This window comes from Mus caroli, unplaced genomic scaffold (genome assembly GCF_978045245.1).
Source record: "Mus caroli unplaced genomic scaffold, Mus_caroli_1 scaffold_13, whole genome shotgun sequence".
Classification (NCBI taxonomy): domain Eukaryota; kingdom Metazoa; phylum Chordata; class Mammalia; order Rodentia; family Muridae; genus Mus; species Mus caroli.
The window spans coordinates 96,851,358-96,877,998 of record NW_028227268.1 but is presented as its reverse complement, the minus strand read 5'-3'; the positions used below and the strand labels follow the sequence as shown (position 1 = coordinate 96,877,998).

At 41.1% G+C, this 26,641-nt stretch overlaps 1 protein-coding gene across 2 annotated transcripts in view; it reads right to left on the bottom strand.

Annotated features, from left to right (window-relative positions):
- Positions 1–26,641, bottom strand: part of Vrk2 (VRK serine/threonine kinase 2) — a 131,210-nt gene that overhangs the window by 92,550 nt on the left and 12,019 nt on the right. The window lies entirely within an intron of this gene.

Here is a 26,641-nt window from a genome sequence, read left to right as displayed (position 1 = left end):
TCTCACAAAGAAAAATAGATTGAAGTCTGAAACTTTTATCTGACACAGGACACATTACTTAACATAGTCTATATTCAAGCACTCAGATATGGAAAATAAACAGATAATGTTAAACACATCATCCAAGTATAGGGGAAGGTAAGAAAGCTAAAACAGATGTGATTGAACATGTGAAAAGTGTCTCAAGGATATAGTTCTTACATCCACATCAGAGTGGACTTCTCATTGATCTAGTTGCCCAAAATGAGCCATGTTTCTGTAAAGACCACTCATCCATTCTCTTGTAAGGAGTTCTGTATCCATGCTTTTAAAAGTAACCCCAATAAACTCATTGGTCTCCTAAACTAGTATTGAATAGACTCTTTGCTTTGGTGTATCCCTGTCATTATATTAGGGTTTCCCCAGGAAGTGACATAGAATGCATGATGCATGAACACTACTCAAAACCAAAGATAACAGAAAGAAAAAAATTGCAAAGGACGGTAATATATACAACTAATGGCTGATCTATCTGTCTGTGGGTGGAATGGCAGAAGGGGCAATCCTGATATAGCTGCCTTTCCCCATGTTGTAAGGGATGGTGTATCGTCTCCAGGTAGTGATAGCTGCATATTTTTTGCTATGTTTGGTAAGACATGCAAGCAAGCCTGAATAATCTGAGCTAGGAACACCAGGGTTGTTGTCTTCCTTTATATGGTATGGGATGGCAAGGCTTCTTGATGAATGGGGTATGTCTTATGCCCCCAAACATTCCAGATGACCTGAGAATATATCATAACCCTTATAAACCAGAATGTATGGAAGTGATCCTAAGCCAGATATAGTATCAATTGTATGGTCTCTGTTGTGAGCACTAAGACAACTGAAGCTGACCTGCTTGCCCAGAAAGAACTGACAAAAAGCAAACAAACAAAAACAGCCAGGTGGGTACTATCTTCTACATTAACCTTTAACTTGGCAGGAAAGGGGCAGGGAGTAAGGATGAGAACAAAGAGGCCTTCCTGGGATTCAAAAACTTAGATTCCTGGAGATAATCAGTGATAAAAAAGACGGAGATGATGAAGTGATAGAAAACATTCTTCTGGTCCAATGTTCATACAGAGGAAGGGGAACATCCAAGATTCTGCATCCAGATGGAAGTCTTAACCATGGCCCAATAGAGTAAACTATAATCCTCACAGATACACTTCACCTGAACTGTGTGACTGGGGTAAACTTTTAAGTAGGAGATGAAGGAACCCATCCCCAAGCCTGGCTCATGAGACTATTGAACATAGAGTGTGTGGGGTCAGTCTGGATGACATGGAAAAAGAAAATAAATATGAAATTACTCACTCCTTATTCAAACAAAGGCTGCATAACCTAAGGCAATACATACAAAAGCAGTCCTGATAGACTGGTTCATATGGGTGAGCCAATTAGCCCCTTGCTTATCTCTGGCTGAAGTTCCCATGAGCATTGCTAACTGGAAGACAGGAAAAGACAAATACTCCTGAAGGAACTGGGCATGATAGAGACAGTATTTGCTGACTCATTCACTGGGTTTATAGAATGATATACACAGGAGAGTTAAGAGGCTGATTAGTAGGGGACCTGGAGGAACTGGTAAGCAGTTTTAGAGGATTTGCTGAACCTTGTGGTGAGAAGTGATCTTAGGAATTCGGGGAGGTTCTTGCACATCACCTTGTAAGCACATATGTAAATAAATCAAGATTACAAATCTTGGTGAGTGAAGGAAATGAGGCAGCATTTATGTCACGGCAGAATTCTTAGGAAAAGAGTCTAACAGAAAACCAAAGTATATCCTAGTAAACTTCCAGAAACCTTGAGGGCCTGATCAAGAAAACTGGAGGACAAATGAATACAACAGCACAGGTGACAAAGCTTGTGCTTGTCTTCAAGTGGGACATAATCCCCTTGAGAATTGTGCAACCCTCTCCCTGCAAGAAAGAAGAGGGAGGCGTGGATTGTTCTTTCAACTCAGAGTCTGTTCAGTAGCTGGGTATGGCCAGTGGGGAGGCAAAAGCTTTGGGGTATTTGAACCCCATCAAAATCGAGGAATCACTCCACTAGCAGTTGCACCACACATGAGAACATCCCTACCATCTTCCCCACCCTTGGCTTTTGGTTGGGCCAAATAGTACAAACTGATGCTACTGAACCCATCAGGTGTAAGGAGAAAGAGGAACACTCCTCCATTGTTGGTGGGATTGCAAGCTTGTACAACCACTCTGGAAATCAGTCTGGTGGTTCCTCAGAAAATTGGACATAGTACTACCGGAGGATCCAGCAATACTTCTCGTGGGCATATATCCAGAAGATGTTCCAACTGGTAAGAAGGACACATGTTCCACTATGTTCATAGTAGCCTTATTTATAATAGCCAGAAGCTGGAAAGAACCCAGATGTCCCTCAACAGAAGAATGGATACAGAAAATGTGGTACATTTACACAATGGAGTACTACTCAGCTATTAAAAAGAATGAATTTATGAAATTCCTAGGCAAATGGATGAGCCTGGAGGGCATCATTCTGAGTGAGGTAACCCAATCACAAAAGAACTCACATGATATGTACTCACTGATAAGTGGATATTAGCCCAGAAACGTAGAATACCCAAGATACAAGATACAATTTGCAAAACACATGAAACTCAAGAAGAACGAAGACCAAAATGTGGACACTTTGCCCCTTCTTAGAATTGGGAACAAAACACCCATGGAAGGAGTTACAGAGACAAAATAATTCCCTTAAAGAAATACAGGAAAGGGCTGGGGAGATGGCTCAGTGGTTAAGAGCACCGACTGCTCTTCTGAAGGTCCTGAGTTCAAATCCCAGCAACCACATGGTGGCTTACAACCATCCATAAAGAAATCTGATGCCCTCTTCTGGTGTGTCTGAAGACAGCTACAGTGTACATACATATAATAAATAATCTTTAAAAAAAAAAAGAATTGGAAACAATCACCCATGAAAGGAGTTACAGAGTCAAAGTTTGGAGCTGAGACAAAAGGATGGACCATCTAGAGACTGCCATACCCAGGGATCCATCCCATAATCAGCCTCCAAATGCTGACACCATTGCATACACTAGCAAGATTTTGCTGAAAGGACCCAGATATAGCTGTCTCTTGTGAGGCTATGCCAGGGCCTAGCAAACACAGAAGTGGATGCTCACAATCAGCTACTAGATGGATCACAGGGCCCCCAATGGAGGAGCTAGAGAAAGTACCCAAGGAGCTAAAGGGGTCTGCAACCCTATAGGTGGAACAACAATATGAACTAACCAGTACACCCCAGAGCTCGTGTCTCTAGCTGCATATGTATCAGAAGTAGGCCTAGTTGGCCATCATTGGAAAAAGAGGCCCATTGGTCTTGTAAACTTTATATGCCTCAGTACAGGGGAACACCAGGGCCAAGAAGTGGGAATGGGTGGGTAGGGGAGTGGGTGGGGGTATGGGGGACTTTTAGGATAGCATTGGAAATGTAAATGAAGAAAATGCCTAAAAAAAAAAAAAAGAAGAAGAAGAACATAAATAATTCCCTAAAAGAAATACAGGAAAGGGCTGGCGAGATGGCTCAGTGGTTAAGAGCACCGACTGCTCTTCTGAAGGTCCTGAGTTCAAGTCCCAGCAACCACATGGTGGCTTACAACCATCCATAAAGAAATCTGATGCCCTCTTCTGGAGTGTCTGAAGACAGCTACAGTGTACTTATATATAATAAATAAATAAATCTTTAAAAAATGTTCTTTATTTAAAAAAATGAAAGAAAGAAAAAGAAATACAGAAGAACACAGGTAAGCAGGTAGAAGGCCTTAAAGAGGAAACATAAAAATCCCTTAAAGAATTACAGGAAAACATAATCAAACAGGTGAAGGAATTGATCTAAAAATTGAAATATAAACAATGAATAAATCACAAAGGAAGACAAATCTGCAGATAGAAAACCTAGAAGAGATCAGGAGTCACAGATACAAGCATTACCAATAGAATACAAGAAGTAGAAGAGAGAATACCAGGTGCAGAAGATATCATAGAAAATATTGACACAACAATCAAAGAAAATAGAAAATGAAATAACCTCAAAACCCAAAACATCCAGGAAATTCAGTATACAACGAGAAGACCAAAGTTAAGGAAAATAGGTATAGAAAAGAGAGCAAAGATTCCCAACTTACAGGGCCAGTAAATATCTTCAACAAAATTATAGAAGAAAATTTCCCTAACCTAAAGAAAGAAATGGCCATGAACATAAAAGAAGCCTACAGAACTCTAAATAGTTTATTACTGAAAAAGAAATTCTTCCTGTCACATAACAAACAAAATGTCAAATGCACTAAACAAAGAAAGAATATTAAAAGCAGTAAGGGAAAAAGGTCAAGTAACATAAAAGGCAGACCTATTAGAATTATATCAGACTTCTCACCAGAGAAAATGAAGGCCAGAAGATCCTGGGCAGATGTCAGATAGGCCCTAAGAGAACAAAATGCCTGCCCAGGCTATGATACCCAGCAAAAGTCTCAATTACCATAGATGGAAAAAGAAAGATATTCCATGACAAAAATAAATTTACATAATATCTTTCCAGAAATCCATCCCTACAAAGGAAAGATAATAGATGGAAAACACCAACACAAGGAGGGAAACTACACCCTAGAAAAAGCAAGAAAGTAATCTTTCAACAAGCCCAAAAGAAGATAACCACCCAAACATAATTTCACCTCATACAACAAAAATAACAGGAAATAACAATCATTTTTCCTTAATATCTCTTAACACCAATGGACTCAATTCTCCAATAAAAAGACATAGGCTAAAAGACTGGATACATAAAGAGGACCCAGCATTTTGCTGCATACAAGATACACCTCAGTGACAAAAACAGACACGACCTCAGGGTAAAGGGTTGGAAAACAAATTTCCAAACAAATGGTCCCAAGAAACAAGCTGGAGTAGCCATTCTATGATCGAAAAAAATCAACTTTCAACCTAAAGTTATCAAAAAGGATAAGGAAGGACACTTCATACTGGTCAAAGAAAAAAACTACCAAGATGAACTCTCAATTCTGATCATCTATGCTCCAAATGCAAGGGAACCCACATTCATAAAAATAAACTTTACTAAAGATAAAAGCACACATTGAACCTGCACACAATAATAGTGGGAGGCTTCAGCACCCCACACTCACCAATGGACAGATCATGGAAACAGAAACTAAAGAGAGACACAGTGAAACTAACAGAAGGTATGAACCAAATGAATCTAACTGATACTGACAGAAGATTCCATCCTAAATCAAAAGAATATACTTTCTTCTCAACACCTCATAGTACCTTCTCCTAAGTTGACCATATAATCAGTCACAAAACAGGCCTCAACCAATACAAAAAAATCCTATGCACCCTATCAGATCACCGTGGACTAAGGCTGGTCTTAAATTCAAACAAAAGCAAAGAAAAACACAAAGAGACATGGAAGCTAAACAATGCTCTACTCAATGATAACTTGGTCAAGGAAGAAAGAAAGAAAGAAAGAAAGAAATTAAAGACTCTTTAGAATTTAATAAAACTGAAGACACATCATACCCAAACATGTGGGACACAATGAAAACAGTTCTAAGAGGAAAAACAGCTCTGAGTGCCTCAAAAAAGAAACTGAGGAGAGCATACACCAGCAGCATGACAGTACACCTGTAAGTTCTAGAACAAAAAGAAGCAAATTCACCCAAGAGGAGTTAAACTGCAGGAAATAATCAAACTCAGGGCTGAAATCAACCAAGTGGAAACAAAAAGAACTATACAAAGAATCAAGTAAATCAGGAGCTGGTTCTTTGAGAAAATCAACAAGATAGATAAACCCTTAGCCAAACTAACTAGAGGGCCGAGGGACAGTATCCTAACTAGCAAAATCAGAAATGAAAAAGGAGACATAACAACAGAATTTGAGAAAATCCTAAAACTATATTCAACAAAACTCAAAAACCTGGATGAAATGGACAATTTTCTAGACAGATACTAGGTACCAAAGTTAAATCAAGATTAGATAAATGATCTAAACAGTCCCATAATCCCTAAAGAAATAGAAACTATCATTAATAGTCTGCCAACCAAAAAAAGTCCAGAACCAGATGGGTTTAGTGCAGAATTCTGTTAAGACCTCCAAAGGAGACCTAAGCTCAATTCTCTTCAAACTATCCCACAAAGTAGAAACAGAAGAACCACTGCCCAATTTGTTCTATGAAACCACAGTTACTCTGATACCTAAACCACACAAAGACACAAAAAAAGAGAACTTCAAACCAATTTCCCTTATGAATATCAATGCAAAAATATTCCATAAAATTCTCACAAACTGAATCCAACAATATATCAAAACGATCATCCAATATGATCAAGTAGGATTCATCCCAGGGATGAAGAGATGGTTTAATATACGGAAATCCATCAATCGACTAAAATCAGGGACTAGACAAGGCTACCCACTCTCTTGCTACCTATTCTATATAGTACTTGAAGTCCTAGCCGGAACAATTATACAACAAAAGGAGATCAAGGGGATACAAATTGGAAAGGAAGAAGTCAAAATATCACAATCTGCAGATGATATGATAAGTGCCCGGGTTAATTCCACCAGGGAACTTCTAAACCTGATAAACAACTTCAGCAAAGTAGTTGGATATAAAGATAACTCAAACAAATCAGTGGCCTTCCTCTACACAAAGGATAAACAGGCGGAGAAAGAAATTAGGGAAACTACACCCTTCACGATAGTCATGAATAATATAAAATACCTTGTTGTGACTTTAACTAAACAAGTAGAAGATCTGTATGATAAGAACTTCAAGTCTCTGAAGAAAGAAATCGAAGACGATCTCAGAAGATGGAATGATCTCCCATGCTTATGGATTAGCAGGATTAATATAGTAAAAATGGCCATCTTGCCAAAAGCAATCTATAGATTCAATGCAATCTCCATCAAAATTACAACTCAATTCTTCACAAAGTTAGAAAGGGTAATTTGCAAGTTCACCTGAAATAACAAAAAACCTAGGATAGAGAAAACAATTCTCAACAATAAAAGAACTTCTGGTGGAATCACCAAGCCTGACCTCAAGCTTTACTACAGAGCAACTGTGGTAAAAATTGCATGGTACTGGTACAATGACAGACAGGTAGATGGACTGAATAGAATTGAAGATCCAGAAATGAACCCACACACCTATGGCCACTTGATTTTTGACAAAGGAGCTAAAACAATCCAGCGGGAAAAACACAGCATTTTCAACAAATGGTGCTGGCTCAACTGGCAGTTATCATGTAGAAGAATGCATATTGATCCATTCTTATCTCCTTGTACAAAGCTCAAGTCTACGTGGATCAAGGAACTCCATATAAAACCAGAGACACTAAAACTTATACAGGAGAAAGTGGGGGAAAACCTCGAAGATACAGGTACAGGGGAAAAATTCTTGAACAGAACAGCAATGGCTTGTGCTGTAAGATTGAAAATCCACAAATGGGATCTCATAAAATTGCAAAGCTTCTGTAAGGCAACAGACACTGTCAATAAGACAAAAAGGCCACCAAAACTTGGGAAAGGATCTTTACCAACCCTAAATCTGATAGGGGACAAATATCCAATATATACAAAGAACTCAAGAAGATGGACTCCAGAAAATCAAATAACCCTATTGAAAAATGGGGTACAGAGCTGAACAAAGAATTCTCAACTGAGGAATACTGAATGGCTGAGAATCACCTGCAAAAAATGTTCAACATTTTTAATCATCAGGGAAATAAAAATCAGAACAACCCTTAGATTCCACCTCACACCAGTCAGAATGGCTAAAAAAAAATTCAGGTGACAGCAGATACTGGTGAGGATGTGTAGAAAAAGGAACACTCCTCCATTGTTGGTGGGATTGCAAGCTGGTACAACCATTCTGGAGGGCATCATCCTGAGTGAGGTAACCCAATCACAAAGAACACACATGATATGCACTCACTGATAAGTGGGTATTAGCCCAGAAACTTAGAATACCCAAGATACAATTTCCAAAACACATGAAACTCAAGAAGAAGGAAGACCAAAGTGTGGATACTTCATTCCTCTTTAGAATGGGGAAAAAATACCCATGGAGGGAGTTACAGAGAGAAAGTTTGGAGCTGAGGCAGATGTAAGGACCGTCCATAGACTGCCCCACCCAGGGATCTATCCCATAATCAGCCACCAAACCCAGACACTATCGAATATGCCAGCAAGATTTTGCTGACAGGACTCTGATATAGCTGTCTCTTGTGAGGCTATGCCAATACCTGGCAAATAGAGAGGTGGATGCTCACAGTCATCTATTGGATGGAACACAGGGCCCCCAATGAAGGAGCCAATGAAAGTTCCCAAGGGGTTGAAGGGGTCTGCAATCCTATAGGAGGAACAACAATATAAGCTAACCAGTACCCCCAGAGCTCATGTCTCTAGCTGCTTATGTAGTAGAAGATGGCCTATTTGGCCATCAATGGGAGGAGAGGTCCAAGGACCTCTTTTTTTTTTTTTATTTCTTTTTTTTGTTTGTTTGTTTTTTGTTTTTTAATTTTTAATATTTTTTTACTACATATTTTCCTCAATTACATTTCCAATGCTATCCCAAAAGTCCCCCATACCTCCCCCAATTCCCTACCCACCCATTCCCATTCTTTTGGCCCTGGCATTCCCCTGTATTGGGGCATATAAAGTTTGCAAGTCCAATGGGCCTCTCTTTCCAGTGATGGCCTACTAGGCCATCTTTCGATACATATGCAGCTAGAGACAAGAGCTCCGGGGTACTGGTTAGTTTATCATGTTGTTCCCCCTATAGGGTTGCAGATCCCTTTAACTCCTTGGGTACTTTCTCTAGCTTCTCCATTGGGAGCCCTGTGATTCATCCAATAGCTGACTGTGAGCATCCACTTCTGTGTTTGCTAGGCTCCGGCATAGTCTCACAAGAGACAGCTATATCTGGGTCCTTTCAGCAAAATCTTGCTAGTGTATGCAATGGTGTCAGCATTTGGAAGCTGATTATGGGATGGATCCCTGGATATGGCAGTCTCCAGATGGTCCATCCTTTCATCACAGCTCCAAACTTTGTCTCTGTAACTCCTTCCATGGGTGTTTTGTTCCCAATTCTAAGAAGGGGCATAGTGTCCACACTTTGGTCTTCATTCTTCTTGAGTTTCATGCGTTTAGCAAATTGTATCTTATATCTTGGGTATCCTAAGTTTTGGGCTAATATCCACTTATCAGTGAATACATATTGTGTGAGTTCCTTTGTGATTGTGTTACCTCACTCAAGATGATGCCCTCCAGGTCCATCCATTTGGCTATTGTTGGTGGGATTGCAAGCTTGTACAACCACTCTGGAAGTCAGTCTGGAGGTTCCTCAGAAAATTGGACATAGTACTACCGAAGGATCCAGCAATACTTCTCCTGGGCATATATCCAGAAGATGTCCCAATCGGTAAGAAGGACACATGCTCCACTATGTTCATAGCAGCCTTATTTATAATAGCCAGAAGCTAGAAAGAACCCAGATGCCCCTCAACAGAGGAATGGATACAGAAATTATGGTACATTTACACAATGGAGTACTACTCAGCTATTAAAAAGAATGAATTTATGAAATTCCTAGCCAAGGACCTCTTGTGAAGATTATATGCGCCAGTACAGGGGAATGTCAGGGCTAGGTAGTGGGAGTGGGTGGGTTTGGGAGAAGGGCAGGGAGGGAGAAGGTATGAGGGACTTTCGGAATAGCATTTGAAATGTAAATGAAGAAAATATCTAATAAAATTTTATAAAAGTGACTTTAGCACATATGCAGAAAGGAAAGGCACCAGGGGCTGAATAAATGGATGGCTCACTGGTTAAGAACACTGGTTGCTCTTCCAGCGGTCCTAAGTTCACCAGGAACCACATGAAACCCACAACCATTTAAAATGGGATCTGATGCCCTCTTCTGGAATGTACTATATGAGCACACAGAACACTCATACATAAATAAATAATTTTTTTTAAAGAAAAGACAGTGGAGGCACTTAAGATGCAACTCTATGTACTCAGTAATAAATGGACATCCAAAAAAATAAAAAGAAATTCACAGAATACCCAAGATACAGTCCACAGAACTCAAAAAAGCTCAACAAGCTGAAGTGCCCAAGTGAAGATACCTCAGTCCTACTTGGGATAGAAAAGAAAGCAATCACAAGTGGGGAGTGAGGGAGGGACCCAGGAGGGAAAGTGGACAGGGTTGGAGAAAGTGTGGGGGAGAGGGGAACCTGATCTAGTATTGAGTGAGGGAAAAGGACTGAAGCCCTCAGGGCCAACAGAAAGAGTGGAAACAGCAACCTCAGAAAATAGGAGGTTGGGGAGACCCTCCAGAATGCACCAGAGACCTGGGAGGTAAGAGACTCTCAGGAATCAAAGGATCTTAGATGAAATGCCTGACAGTAGGAAGAGGGAACTTACAGAGCCCACCTCTAGCAGGAAGACAGGGCATCAAGTGAGGGATAGGGTTGCCATCCCACAGTCACATTTATGACCCATAATTGTTCGTATCTAAAAGAATTACAGTGATGGAAATGGAGAGGAGTTGTGGGGCAATGAGCTATACACAGACAGCCTGGTCTCCATTCGAGCTTAAGTCTTGAACCCCGGTGGGACCTGGTGGGTGGTAATTTCCACCTACATGGGACAGAAGCTGTTCCATCATGTCTCCTGGACCCCTGGCTCCTGTCGAAGTTACCACCCCCACAGCCCCCACAGGAGAGTCTAGTGGCTATCAGTCAGGTAGGAACAGCACCAAGCCTTCCCACATGCAAATAAGGTTTCTCCCAAACTCTCAGTCCAAGCCAATGAGAGGTACCTGCTGTCAAACCCTGAGTCACCCCCAGAACTGTATATAAATCCATCCAGGGAATTAAAGGTGCTCGAGAACTATTCCGACTGAGTCTTTTGTTCCAAGAGCTATATGTAACACCTGAGAAGAGATCTTCTCTCCAGAAGCGCCACCGGTGATCCCACTGCACTCTTCACCGGATAATCAGTCGCCCAGCCCCAACCTGACTCAGTTCAGAGCGGCTTGGGAGTTACTGAGGTCTCCGTGGAAAACCTCTGGTACCCAGGCCCACAAGGAGTCTGAGAAAAAGAAGGTCCAGTGACAGGCCCAAAATGGGATCCAGCTCAAGGGGAGGTTCCAAGGTCTGACACTATTTCTGAGGCTATTGAGAGCTCACAAAAAGGGACCTAGCATGACTGCCCTCCAAAAGACCCAATAAGCAGTGTAAGGAGTCAGATGCAAATATTTGCACCCAACCAATGGACAGAAGCAGCTGACCCCTCCTATTGAATTAGAGAAGGCAGAAACAAGCTGAAGAAAGGGTGATCCTGTAGGAGGACCAGCAGTCTTAATTAATCTGGACTCCCTAGATCTCTCAAACACTGGACCACCAAACAGATAGCATACACCAGCTGATGTGAGGCCCCCAACACACATACAGCAGAGGACTGCCGGGTCTGTGTTCATTCAGAGATGAGGCACCTAACCCTCAAGAGACTAGAGGCCCCAGGGAGTTTAGAGGTCAGGTGGGGTGGGGAGTGGGGGCATCCACATGGAGATGGGGTGGGGTAGGGAAGAGGTGTAGATTGTGGAGCAGTCAGAGGGTGGATGGGGGAGGGTGGGGAATGGAATATGGAGTATAAAAATTAAATTAAAAATAAAATGCTTAGAAAAAAAAAATGCTACTCTAGCTTTCTGCCCAACCTAATGTAAGAGCCTAGAAGAAAAAGCTTGAGCTCTGAAGCTCTTCTTAGAACTAACAGAGAACCAGGTCATTGGGTGAACCATCACTAGATAAGCATAAAAAAAAAAAGCAAACATGGAATCATTCTGGATTGGCGAGGCCAAACTGGTTTCTCACAGTAAAGAGCCAAGAAAAACTAAACAATAACAAGAAAGAGAGAGAGAGAGAAAGAAAGAGGGAAGGAAGGAAGGAAAGAAAGAAACAAACAAACAAAGAAACAAGGAAAGAAAGAAACAAAGAATGAAAGAGAAAAAGAATTTTTTATCAACATTTATAGAATGAGTTTTGATATGTAGTTCCATGAGACATGTTTAGAGGGAAAGTGGAAAAGATGAGAGGAAGGAAGAAAGCAGGAAGGGAGAAAGAAAAAATGGCAATAGATGGAGTGATGGTTAAAGTTCAATTTAGTCAACTATAGCTGTGCATGCCTAGTATCCCAGCTGCTTGGGAGACTGAAGCAAGAGAATTATTTGAGCACAAGAGTTAAGGATCACAAGTAAGACTCTACCAGGCAGTGAGGATGGGGTGCCAACCCTAAAGGATTCTCCTTGCTGACGACCACTGTTGACTATAGCTAGGAAGATACCCCGGTTTCTAGAAAACCACAGGCAGACAGCCTAAAGCCCTGTGGAAGCTTCTATTTACTTCACCTAGAGCAACCCTCTCCTTTTAAAAACACCTTTTAAAAACATTTTATTTTTATAACTCGTGTGTGTGTGTGTGTGTGTGTGTGTGTGTGTGTGTGTGTACACAGTTGAGTGCAGGTACCCACAGAAGCAAGGAGGTGGAGCCTGATGCCCTGGAGCTAGTGTTACAAAGAGATGTGAGTCTGTCCCCCACCCTTCCCCAAAGTAATCTTTTAAAGCACGAGCAAAAGCCTGTAGGCGTCAACTCACTAACCTACCTCAGCCACCTTCTGCTGATGAGAGCTCAATTGGCCAAGCTAGTCTTTATATACCTCTCCTTTCTCTGACGCCTAAACTGATTTGTGGGACTTGTGAGATGGGTACCTGTCACTGGCTGCTGGTGCTCAGAGTTCTGTGGCTGGTCTTCCTGATTCTCTGAGACCTTTGCACCAAAGTGCCAAGTAGACTCCGTTGCACTCAAGACCATTGGATCTCATTCAGAAACCAGCCAGTCAACATGACAAGACTTTGTCTCAAAAATAAAACAAAGGAGAAGCCAATATTGAGTGAGTGTCTATCTCAGCGCCAGTGCCTAAGGTGAGGAAGGTCTGGGATTTTATGGTCAACATTTCAAACACAAACACCATGCAGTTTATGGGATGCAGCAAAAGGAATGCTAACCTGGAGATTTATAGCACTGAATAAATACATATGATTAGAAGCTTTAAAATTCATCTTTAAGCTTTTACCTTAACAAAGGAAAAAGAGGGTTCACCAGGAAGATGGCTCACCAAGAAAAGGCCCTTGCCATTGAGTGCAAGGAGGGAAGCAAGTTCTGCAAGTTGTCCTATGATCTCCACAAAGTTCACACCATGGCATGTCTGCCGTGAGTGTGCAAGCATACATGTACATGCATACACACACACACACATACACACAGGAAAGAGAAAAAAATTTGAAGGAGAGTAATACAAGAAGATACCAGTTTGAGCATAAAATCAGTTACATCAAAAATAGAAATCTGAGAAAATTAACAAATCACAAAAGCTAGTTCATGGAAAGAATAACTTGAGAAAATCTCTAAGCTAGGCTGACCAAAACTAGATAGAAAAAAACATTGTGCTAGTATCTCAACCACAGGAACTAAGACGAACCTGTTACTATTAGTCTGTAAAGCCAACAACAGAATGTCACATACAATGTGGCAGAACCTCAAACCAAAGGACCTGCTAGTTGACTGAAGAAATCCACCAAAGTCTGAAAACACACACACACACACACACACACACACACACATATTAGCCTTCCAAAATGCAGTGAACCAAGCCTAACCCTGCCTGGCCCAGCTGGGTTAACTGGAGATTTCCATAAACACTTAAGTAAGAAATCATAGACATAGTTTAAAATGTCTATTAGAAATAAATATAAAAGGAACAGTTCCTAGCATAATCTATGAAATTTGCTTTGGTTTAATATTAAACTACATCAATACATTAATGGAAAAAGAAATCATGAGTGTAGTGATATTACTGCAAACATCCCCATCAAAATATTAGACATCCAGATAAAAATTAATACAGATACAAACTCTATGTGAAAATTGGCTCAATGTGAAGAAAGGATGGACCATCTAAAGACTGCCATATCCAGGGATCCATCCCATAATCAGCTTCCAAACGCTGACACCATTGCATACACTAGCAAGATTTTGCTGAAAGGACCCAGATATAGCTGTCTCTTGTGAGACAATGCCGGGGCCTAGCAAACACAGAAGTGGATGCTCACAGTCAGCTATTGGATGGATCACAGGGCCCCCAATGGAGGAACTAGAGAAAGTACCCAAGGAGCTAAAGGGAACTGCAACCCCATAGGTGGATCATTATTAGGAACTAACCAGTACCCCAGAGCTCTTGTCTCTAGCTGCATTTGTATCAAAAGATGGCCTAGTAGGCCATCACTGGAAAGAGAGGCCCATTGGACTTGCCAACTTTATATGCCCCAGTACAGGGGAATGCCAGGGCCAAGGGGTGGGGGTGGGTGGGTGGGGGACTGGTGGGGGGGAGTGTATTGGGGACTTTTTGGATAGCACTGGAAATGTAATTGAGGAAATTACCTAATAAAAAAAATAAATTAATTAAAAAAAAAAAAAGAAAATTGGCTCAAGGTCTATTAACAGAATGAGGCAGGAGGATCCTGAGGCCAGGCTGGTGGAATGGTCGTAGGAGAAAAGAATAAAAGAGGCAAATATAAAAAGAAGGAAAGGGTGGCAGCAGATATAAATGTGCAGTACAAAAGAATAATAAAACTTACAGAAGATAACAGTGAAAACTGAGGTAAAATGGATTTCAGAATCAACAACAAACTATAATCAATGAAGGAAAACTAAAAAATCAACTTAATTTTTTTTTGTTTTGTAAAAGACACTGTAAATAGAATTTTAAAAAAAAATCAACAGTTTGAGAGAAAACTATTTGGAAAGCATACATTTGCCAAAAGACGTAATAAAATATACAATGTGGTCTTAAAATTCAAAACCAGTGTCCAGCAAGGAAAATTTCTGGTCAAGGAAGTTTAAGAGATCTTGAAACAACATAGGTTGTTGCCAGTATTTTGTCTCTGGCAGTGCGCCCGAAATGAGCTCAAGTTGGACAGACTATAGTCCCACAATAGTTTCTACTGGTTAGATCAAAGTCAGCATTGCTTAGGAACTTATGAAACAGATTAGGTTCCTGTCGCCAAAAGAAGTCATTCTCTGCCTCTGGCAGAAGGGACAGAGGGCTCTCCACTGACTTATGCCTGTGGTTGCATATTAAAGCCATGCTGGTCTCCAGGCTCCCTCAGTCCCCATTCATGTATACTTGTTATATATTTCAAAGCCTACACCAGCCTCTTGGCCCTTCACCACTAAGTTAGCCTGCAGGCACCTCCAGAATGGAGGCTCCCTTTATCATGGGAAAGTTTCCACAGGGCTACTCCTGCTATTCTCGCTTGCTATTTCCTTCACTTCCACTGCTTCCCTAAGCCTGGCTACACCCAATCTGATTTTTTTTCTCTGTGTTCTGGACTCTCCCAGATGCCTCTGGATATTGTCCCTCTCTTATCCAAATACCAACCTTCTCCCTAATCCAAGAGTGGTGGATTCTTTACTGCACCCCTTGCAAACAGCCATTGCCCTTGATGAATTTGAAGGTATGACCTGATTGCTAAAAATATCACATAATTCAAACATAAAATTGGAGAAATCAAGTAGAATTGAGTCTCCTCTCTTAAGACTGCTCTCATCATATCAGAGGGCTCACATAAATACCCTTAAGGTTCAAGGAACATCATAGAAAGGCTACAAGAGGCAAAGGACCAGCTAGAACGGCTACTATGAGACAGTGTCTTCTAGATATGTCAGGGAATCTGCACCCATAAAAGCTCAACAATATGGTTGAGACCTATATAATGACTACACCAGTTGATATGACAACATGGATGGTGGGACATTTCATAAGGCACCAACCAAGATAAAGAGCTACAGCCAATGGATGCTGAAGGATCAGCTTTCCAGGGATGAAGTCATCCAATCACAAGCAGCCAGCTCACATACATATGTGAGCAATAGTAATGAACTCAGGTGTACTTGTGTGTGTGTGCACGCGCACGTGCATGCAGTGAATGTAAAACAGTAATAATTACAGAAGAGAAAATCAAAAATTTAAGAGGGAGTGGAATCATACATGCTCCTTCCTATAACCGATAAACCCATCAATATACTAGGCTTGGTCTATTGTTGATGTTCTTTCTAGGATAAATAGACATTGGTTCAGTCTCCACAGGAAAACCATGCAAAAGGCATATATCCCATTTATTTCTCAAGGAAATTTGGAATATGTCCTTTATTTTAGTTAGGGGTTCCATTTCTGTGATGGTTTGTATATGTTTGGCCCAGGGAGTGGCACTATTAGGAGGAATGGGTGTGCCACTGTGGATGTGGGTGTAGGTTTAAGACCCTCACCCTTGCTGCCTGGAAGCCAGTATTCTGCTAGCAACCTTTAGATGAAGATGTAGAACTCTCAGTTCCGCCTGCCTGGATGTTGCCATGTTCCGACCTTGATGATACTGGACTGAACCTCTGAACCTGTAGTCCAGCCTGAATTAAATGTTATCCTTTATAAGACTTGCCTGGGTAATGCTGTCTGTTCACAGCAGTAAACCCCTAAGACAATTGCTAAGAAGAGATACCATGACTAAGACAACTCTTATAAGGAGTAACATTTAACTGGGGATGGGGTATAGGTTGAGAGGTTCACTCCATTAACAATCATGGCAGGAAGCATAGCAGCATCGAGACAGACCTGGTGCTGGAGAAGGAGCCAAGAATTCTACATCTTGATCAGAAAAGAGTCAGGAAAAGTGTGATGGTTTGTATATTCTTGCACCAGGGAGTGGTACCATTTGGAGGTGTGGCCTTGTTGGAATAGGTGTGACCTGGTTGGAGTAGGTGTGTCAATGTGAGTGTGGGCTTAAAATTCTCACCCTAGGTGCCTGGAAGTCAGTCTTCTACTAGCAGCCTTTGGATGCAGATGTAGAACTCTCAGCTCTGCCTGTGCCATGCCTGCCTGGATACTGCCATGCTCCCATTTTGATGATAATGGACTGAACCTCTGAACCTGTAATTCAGCCTCAATTAAATGTTGTTTTTTATAAGACTTGCCTTGGTCATAGTGTCTGTTCACAGCAGTAAAACCCTAAGACAGAAGTTGTTACCATGGCCTGGGGTATTGCTGTGATAGGCCTGACCATGCTTTTATTTGTGGATTTTGGGATTTTGGGATTTAGAATGCAGTAGAATACTTTAAATGGGGCTTAATGGGTCATCCTAGTAGGAATATGGAAGACTTTGTTGGTGGTAGTGATTTGAACTGTGTTGATGTGGCCCAAGAGATTTCAAAGGAGAAGAATTTCAGGATGTGGCATAAAGACTGTTTTGCGGTATTCTGGTGAAGATTCTGGCTACTTTTTGCCCTTGACTGAAAAGTCTGCCTGAGGGTAAGGTTAGGAGACTCAGATTAATTGCATTGACAAAGGAAGTTTCAAAAAAGCCCAGCAGAGACTTTGTTCTCTGGTTAAGTCTTATGGAGAGTTTGAACGAGCATAGCAAACTTAGAAAGGAAAAATATAAAATATATGGTTTGAGTATTAAAGGAGTACCAGGAAGTGAAATGAAGCAAAATCCTGTGTTCTAGGAGATAACAGATTAAGGGAGTGGGACTTTGTGGCAAGATCCTTCTGAGCTAAATTTAGATCCAGGCTTGGTGCTATACACCTTTAATCTCAGGAGATAGGCATGCTGATCTCTGCATTCAAGGTCAATCTACAGAGCAAGATCCAGGATAGCCAAGCTTAGGCAGTGAAGGATTTGGAAAATAGAAAGCCAGTGACAATGTAATCGTACAAGTGGGTCATGTTCTAGTTCCTCAAGCAGCAGAACCTGACAGCTTCAGCCATGTGGCTCTGGCTCTAGAGTTAAGAATGGAAGGAACTACGGGGACAATTGATGCTGGTTAGCTGGAGCGAAGAAACTAGCAATGATTAAGAAGAGACCAGCATCAGTGAGGTGAAATCTTCTGGGAAGTGTTTTCTGGGAGCACAAGAAGCTGTGTTCCAGGGATTGTACTGAAAGATCCTGGCAGGATGTAAAAGGACGCAGAAGCCCTGAAATTGGCGAGATAGACGTCAGTGTTAGCAGAACTAGCTTCACTGATTTAGAGAAATAGAGGTGCACAATGCTCTGGCCACTCCTTGAACCTGTGTGTCTGCCAATGTTTTGACGTTCCTTGACCCATGTGTGTGCCCACTGATGAAGCCCATTGCCAGTTGTCTGTGATATTGGTTGCTGAGAAAGAGTCAGAAAATCTCCCCAGCAACCACAGCCCGGCCAATCCTGAGTTGCTACACCTGCACCAGACTCTTTCCTTGTACCCCTCCCATACCCATTTCTTGAGAATAGACATTGTTTAGATCTGGAAATCCCCTACTCTCCCCCTTCTCCTTTCCCCCCTGAGGGCCTATAAAAACTGGGACCTCTTTCCCCTCGAGGTCGACTCCTCTACCCCTGCGTGGGATATGAGTCGTCCCCAGAGCTCTGGCTTTCCCTGAATAAAGCCTCATGTGGTTTGCAACAAGCTCGGTCTATCCTGAGTTCTTGGGTGTCCACTATTGTCCTGAGGCCTGAGCGAGGGGCTCCTCTCGGAGTCTTTCAGTACCACATACTGCGACTGGACTTGGTAATGTGTAAGAGTCACCCAAATGGTACTGGTTTTGAAAGCATGAAGGGGTTATGAAGAGCAGCTGAAGCTGAAAGAACCCACGAGGTAGTTTAATGGTGGAGCTCCAGGTCGAAACATCTCACGCAGGAGACAGAGGATTCAACCACGAGGCTTAGAAGCTAGGGGTTTTTAAAGAAAAGGGGTGGTGCTGAGAGAGGAATTGGCTCGGTTTCACATGATTGGTTCATTTAAACATCAGCAGGGAGGAATTGGCATGGTTTCACATGATTGGTTCATTTAGACATCAACAGACTGTCAAAAGGGCGGGAGATAGGGAGGCACCAGGCCAGTCAAGACATGTAACAATGGGCCTGCCTGGGCATGTCCTGGCCCGTTCTGCTATTTTCTCAGCCCCAGGTTTCAAAGCTCACAAACAACTCTTTGGGCTATTTGACATACATTACATGAATCACAGATCTCAATTTTTTTAATTTTCTTTCAAAGCTTGGCACTGTGAGAGGCCATGAAGGCCATTGGTGAAAGTACAGTCTCAGTTGTAGTTGATGGCCCAGGACTGAGGGGGTCATGCAAAGGATTTGAGTCTTGACACCATGAAGAGAGCCTATAAGAGGTTATTGGTGAAGCCTAGTTGGACTAGAAGATCCCAGTGTATTGGAGATGTCAGTACCATGGGATGATCACCAAGAACAGAAGCCAGGGTGGAGTAGATCAACCTTAGCTTAGAGTACTACAGAGGACAGAGCTGGAGAAGTGATGCCAGCTCTTAGGAGGAGCTCAAAAGATCAAGTGGAATCCCAGACACTGAAACAAGAAGCTGTAACATTGAAATTGCCTTGGAGACTCAAAGATGTTAAAGATGCCAGAGACACGGGATACATGGTGAGGAAAGCTGCTAACAGGGAGTGGAACCAGCCCAGGAAAAAGCAGTTTGTTGTAGTCAACAAAGATGAAAAAGGAGTGGAGATCTGAAGACTGCTTTGACATCAGCCATGGACATGCAGAGTTTGGAGTTTGCCCAGCTGGTTTCCTGTCTTTCTTTGGGGATTACAGTTAAGTGATTGGATGAATCTCAGAAGAGGCCTTGAACTTTGAACTTTTAATATTGTTGAGACTGCTATAGACTATGAGGATTTTAAAGGTTGGACTAAATGCATTTTGCATTATGCTATGTTTAAGTATGGCCCCCCATAGACTCATGTGTTTGAACAAGTCTATGGGGACCAGGGAGTGGAATGTGATGATTTGTATATTCTTGCACCAGGGAGTGGCACCATTTGGAGGTGTGGCCATGTTGGAATAGGTGTGACCTGGTTGGAGTAGGTGTGTCAATGTGAGTGTGGGCTTAATACTCTCACCCTAGGTGCCTGGAAGTCAGTCTTCCACTAGCAGCCTTTGGATGAAGATGTAGAACTCTCAGCTCTGCCTGTGCCATGCCTGCCTGGATACTGCCATGCTCCCATTTTGATGATAATGGACTGAACCTCTGAACCTGTAAACCAGCCCCAATTAAATGTTGTTTTTAAAAAAGACTTGCCTTGGTCATAGTGTCTGTTCACAGCAGTAACACCCTAACTAAGACAAAACTGTCTTCTAGGCAGCTAGGAGGAGGGTCTCAAAGCCCACCCCCACAGTAACACACTTCCTCCAACAAGGCCACAGCCACTCCTAAAAGGCCTCATCTCCTAATGGTGCCACCAAGAAAATTCAAACCACCACATATTTCTAGTATCTGTTGCTCTGAACTCAAAACTGCCTCAAATTTTGAAGTCTATATCGGTACAAACAGAAAGATCTTCAGGGACACTTCTCAGGTTAAGAGACTGAATGAGGAGGGGGCAATTGAAATGAGTATCATAACATTCAGAGTTTGGAAAACTAACTTTTCCTTAGTTTACTTTCAGCCTAGCAACCAAGAGAGTCCGATGGGACTCAGAAATCCTAAGGGACATAAACTGTGACCAGAGGAAAACCTCCTGTTCTACCCTGAACAACTGGGGTCCTCCAGAGCAGAGTGACCGAATTACACTTTCTGCTTACTTTACTTTTTCCAGATCCCCCAGACACAGGTGAGCAGCATTATGAGGAAGGATAAAAAGGCCTACCTTCCTAGTCAAACAACCTGAAAAAGACACAGAGAACCAACACTTCAACAAGACCATGGGGGAGAGGGTTTGAGGCTGCCAGACTGGAAAGTATTTATGAACTCCAGTCTCCCTCTCAAACTGCTCACTTGAGTAATTAACACTAAGCAGTCCACACAGGGAAGAGTAAAGGAGAGGGCACAGTGCTAAGTCTTGGGTGGGACACAATGGGGCAGACTTGAGTAACACTGATGAGAATGAACTAACAACACGCCAAAACCTAGAGTGCGCTTGTCAGAACCTGAGGGCTGAGCACAACCAGGGCACCTTTCCTGATGTTTCTAACTATTCATATTCTCTGTTTAAAATAAAAAAGCAATATGAAAATTCTCCAAATATTCTAAATATCCATAATGCAATCTAAAAGCACCAAGTATAGAAAGAACAAAACAAAGGAAATCAAAAAAAGAAACAAAACAAACACACTCACATACAAAATGGCAATCAGCAGACACCAGGGTGAAAGGACAGAGACATTAAAGCAATCTAACAGATGTGAGAACAACTGTTCTCTGGGACCAGGCAAGAAAAGGCAAAGGCTTGAATGAAATAAAAAGCTAGAGAAACCTAGGAAAGATTAAAAAACAACAAACAAACAAACAAAAAACCTACTAGGAAGGATGAAATGACACCTCTGACAGTGAGAACATTGAACCAAATTATGTTCTAAATTATCAGGTAGCTGGCCTTGTTACAGTTAGACACAATACATGGAAGAGTCATTAAGCCTGATGGCAAATCAATAGACAAGTCTCCAGTCTTGAGAACAAAGCCAGGAACCCAAGGGCAACGGGAAAGGAGAACATGAGGAGGCACAGAACTAAAGAAGTAAACAATATGGAAAAGAAAGACTGAATGGAACGAGATCCCAACTACACACAGAACCTGGAGCCTCATGAAGCTCAGAGACTCCCCCCAGGAAAAGCGTGAAGATTGTAAACTTCCATCAGTTACGGTCACACTGCTGGGAGCTAAGAATAAAAATCTTTTAAAAGGATCTAGAACAACACAACACATTATCATTATGAAACAACGACAGGATTGAAGGACTAGATTTCTCATCAAACACCATGAAAAGAAAGGTGCTAGAAAAACACAATTTTAAGCTAAATATTTATCAATAAGACTCTTTCAAAAAGAAGGCTCAGTGATAAAGAAGACAACGTGTAAAAAAGAAAAATGTATAAGAAAATGTGGACTACCAGGAACAAAGGGAGAAAAAATATTGTAGATAGAGAACATAATGGTTTACATATCCCTTTTCCTAGTTTCTTTAAATATATTTGACTGCCGAGGAAAAAATTATAACATGTATTAACAAGACTCTTAATATAAATGGAATGTATAAAATAACTACAACATATCAAATTTGTGCAGTTTTGATGGGCTGAGGTACAACTAGGGGTCCAGCGCTTGCCTAGCATGCACAAGGTTCTGAGTTCAAACACTCCAGACACAAAAAAACAGTATAACGTGTCAATATTATAAATCCATAAACGTGTCAACATTATAAATCCATAAACGTGTCAATATTATAAATGCCTTCCATAAACTTGACAGTATAGATAGATGAAAAATATTGATAAAAACTGAAAAGTAAGAAAAGTCACGTGACAAGCAAATGGCCAGAGCCTATTGACTATGTGGAAGAATTCTAAGAAAACATTTGTAAAGAAGCAGTATCAATCCCATGCACTCACTTCCAGAAAGGAAAGGAGGGAATAGATCAGAATTTGTTTCTATGCAGTGTATGTTACCACTATTCCAATATGTAAACCAGAAAACATGGTAAAGGAAAAGGAATAGAAATGTGAGAGACAGGGTAGAAGAAGAGACATGGTAGCACACCCTTTTAATCCCAGCACTTGGGAGGCAAAGGCAGGCAAATTTCTGAGTTCGAGGCCAGCCTGGTCTACAGAGTGAGTTCCAGGACAGCCAGGGCTACACAGAGAAAGCCTGTCTCAGAAAAAAAAAAAAAAATGAAGAGGAAGAAGAAAGAGGAGGAGGAGGAGGAGAAGAAGGCAGCAGAAAGCAGCAGAAGGAGGAGGAGGGAGGGGAGGAGATGAACAGGAAGGAGGAAGGGACAGAAAGGAAAGGAGGGAAGGACTGGACGAGGAGAGGGGAAAGCTATAGATCAGCAGCTGTCTTTAATACAGAAGAAAAAAAAAACAACAAAAATGAAAATAAAGCAAATCCAGAAATATATATGGATATAAAATATAGATCAATGAGGCTTTATTTGAGGAACACAAGAAATTTCAACATTCAAAATTATCATTTACCATCTACCATAATCAGACTTAGTACAAATCACCGGGTTCTATCAATTGCTACATAAAATTCATTTACTGCAGCTAACATCCATTCCTGATAAAAACTTTCTACCTGCTCAAGGAAGCATCGTCTCCATCTTGTTAAACAGCATTAACAGAAAACAAAAACAAAAGCAGACTTCATGACGAGTGGTTGGATGCTGCTCCCCGAAATGGAGCCAAGGAGCAGAGGGAATCAGAGTTATTCAGTCCCACCATCCTACTCAAGCTGCAAGCACCAACCAATGTGACTGGTCAAGACAACAAAAAAGAGAAAGCAAGTATGGGAGAGAGTGATGAGTCTACATACAATACCACCAACATCTGTTAAAAAAAAAAAAATTAAGAACAAGAATGTTAACCAAGATCCTAAGATATAAAGAAACAGTGAGGGCTGGAGAGATGACTCAGTGGTTAAGAGCACTGACTGCTCTTCCAGAGGTCCTGAGTTCAATTCCCAGCAACCACATGGTGGTTCACAACCATCTCTAACGGGATCTGATACCCTCTTTTGGTGTGTCTGAAGACAGCTACAGTGTACTTATATAAATAAGATAAATTAATTAATCATTTTTAAAAAAGGAGGAGAAGGAGGAGAAAGAAGAAAGGAGAAGGAGAAAAGGAGGAGGAGGAGGGGTACGTTCTGTATCCTATTGTGTTAAATTAAAACTGTGATATATTAAAATTTAAAGAAATACACAAACACAAATCTCACTTTCCTCTATGATAATTTTAAAATATGGATGCACCTGCATATAAAATGAAAATGATTAGAATAAATAGAGGCCAAAATATTATATAAAATAAATACATAATGTACAAGTTGGCTAAAAAATGTATAAAGAAGAACAATAGACATTTAAACAACTGTGGACTTGAAAGAGGAACAATCTGAATGTGGAGGGAATGAAGAGAGAGAGGGTCAGAATAAGCAGGACAGTCAGGGGCTTGCTCCCAACAGTAGGTTTGGAGACTTTCACATAAAAGACCCTGGATTTTTGGGTGTTAAGCAACTGCACATCAAAATTTTTAAACAGATCTTCATACACACAAGAATTCCATTCTTTATAATACCATGAAAGTCTCCAAATTAAAGCTTCCCCTATAAAGTACATAATCAGTTGCTCAGAATAAGAATATTTTAGCATAGTTATCTGCATTCAAAGTTTGTTAGTAATAGAATTCTTCTTGGAAGACTGATATACAAAATGAATAGAGCAGGAATGCTTGGTTGGTGAATGGGGGAAGGTGCACTAGAGGCCCTCCCCTCTCTTCCTATACAGCTAGGTTCAAAGGTGACCCATGTGAAGATGTTTTGCCAGTTTATTATAATATTTCTAGGGATAGTTACAGTTTCTTATTGGTATCAGCTACATTTTATTTTATTCGTTTAGGATAAAAATAAACTGATACCATTCTGGTCATTGAAAATTCTACCAGTGGCACCATTTCCCTTTCCTCCACTAAGCTGCTTAGGTGTATTCACTCACTGCTTGTGATGGCTACCCTTTGCAGTCAATGTGACTACATCTATTAGAACCAAGCAGCTGCATACACTTGGGAAGGAGGTTTAATTGAATTATTTGAAGCAGGAAGACACACCTCTAATCTTGGCCACACCTTCTGATGGCAGCCTATAGAAAGAACATAAAGAAGAAAACTTTTGCTCTTTATCTGCTTGCCCTCACTTTGATGGGCAAGTCCATTCCTTCAGTGGCATTAGAGTCTAGCCCTTTGAGAGTCTAGCATTTACTAAAGACCAGCAGAGATAAAAGCCTTGTGTACTGCACAACTACTGGATTCTTGGGACTTTCCATGGCAGACAGTCATTGCTGAGGAACTAGCAGGACCAACCAGTAAGGCATTTTAATAAATGACATATATATTCATCCTTTCAGTTCTGTTTCTCTAGAGAACTCTAATACATTCCTAGAAACTTGAATTACTGGATGAAAAATCACAGAAAAAAATGTTTTTTTAATCTTCACATATATATAAGAAAAATCTCTCAAATGCATGGCCTCCTTTTCTCCTTTCCTCCAACTACTGATGTGTGTGTGTGTGTGTGTGTGTGTGTGTGTGCATGTGCATATGTATATGTATATATTCTACTCAGTTTGTATCCAACGATAGGTAGATAGATGGATAGATGGATAGATGCGTGCATGGACGGATGGATGGGTGGATGGATGGATGGATGCATGGATGGATTTTTTTTTAAGACAAAGTCTCAATCAGCAGCACAGCGTACTCTCCAGCTTTTGGTATTCCTCCCAACTAAGCCTCCAGCGTGATTACAGGTGTGAGCACCACACTCAACTCACATATTTTAATTCACTTATCCTTTTGATATCTCAGTCATGTGCTTGTATTGTATCTTAATGACAATCTGCTACAAAATGAAGTCAGGTTATCTCAAGTGTGCATTTCTGTCTCCTCTGTCTCCTAAGAGAAAGAAACTTTGTTATATTTGGAATCATAAACTTTGATATTGGAAATACAGTCTTATTTCTCTTAACTATCACAGTCTATCTATTTTCTGGGTCTGAAATGAGTTCTCACTTCTTATATGAAATCTGTATGTTAAGAACGTACTAGCAATCATCGATCCATCCCCATGTTTTAAAGTCACTTTATAATACACTCAATTCACATTTCAAACAATGGAGGATCTAAGTTTTGCACTTGACACTTATCTTCTAAGATCTGCTAGATATACTGATAATATTCTTGAAACTAATTCCTGATCATTTCCTTACACCAATTCCTTTTGACTTAGGTTTGCTTTACTTTTTGTTTGTTTGTTTGTTTGTTTGTTTGTTTCTCTGTGTAGCCCTGGCTGTCCTGGAACTCACTCTGTAGACCAGGCTGGCTTCGAACTCAAAAATCCTCCTGCCTCTGCCTCCCAAGTGCTGGGATTAAAGGTGTGCACCACCACCACCCGGCCAATCTCATCTTTTTGAGATATTTCATGGTGCGTACAATTTATATTAAATTAAATAATTTCAGAATACTGAGATCAGATCAAAGGGTATCAGTTCTTCTGGGATGGAGGTTCTTCCGATTATAGGAGCTCATATAATTTCTTTCCTTCCTCCTCAATCACAGAGCATCTTTCCATTCATTATGTTTCTGTGATTTGATTTCTTTCCAAAGTTTACTGGGTGTGATTTTTTTCCTATCTACTTCCCAGTATTTTGTAAAGATAGAAGGTTTCTATCATCATAACCATCTTCAGTTTCCTCACATCTGACATTGGAGATCTGAGATATTACATGCTCTCTAGAGACTGTCAAGTAAAATGGATACGTTCCCTTACATACAAAAATTGAAATGACTAACCCACTTCTCTTTTTTCTTTTCTCTCTCTCCCTCTCCCTCTCCCTCTCCCTCTCCCTCTCCCTCTCCCTCTCCCTCTCCCTCTCCCTCTCCCTCTCCCTCTCCCTCTCCCTC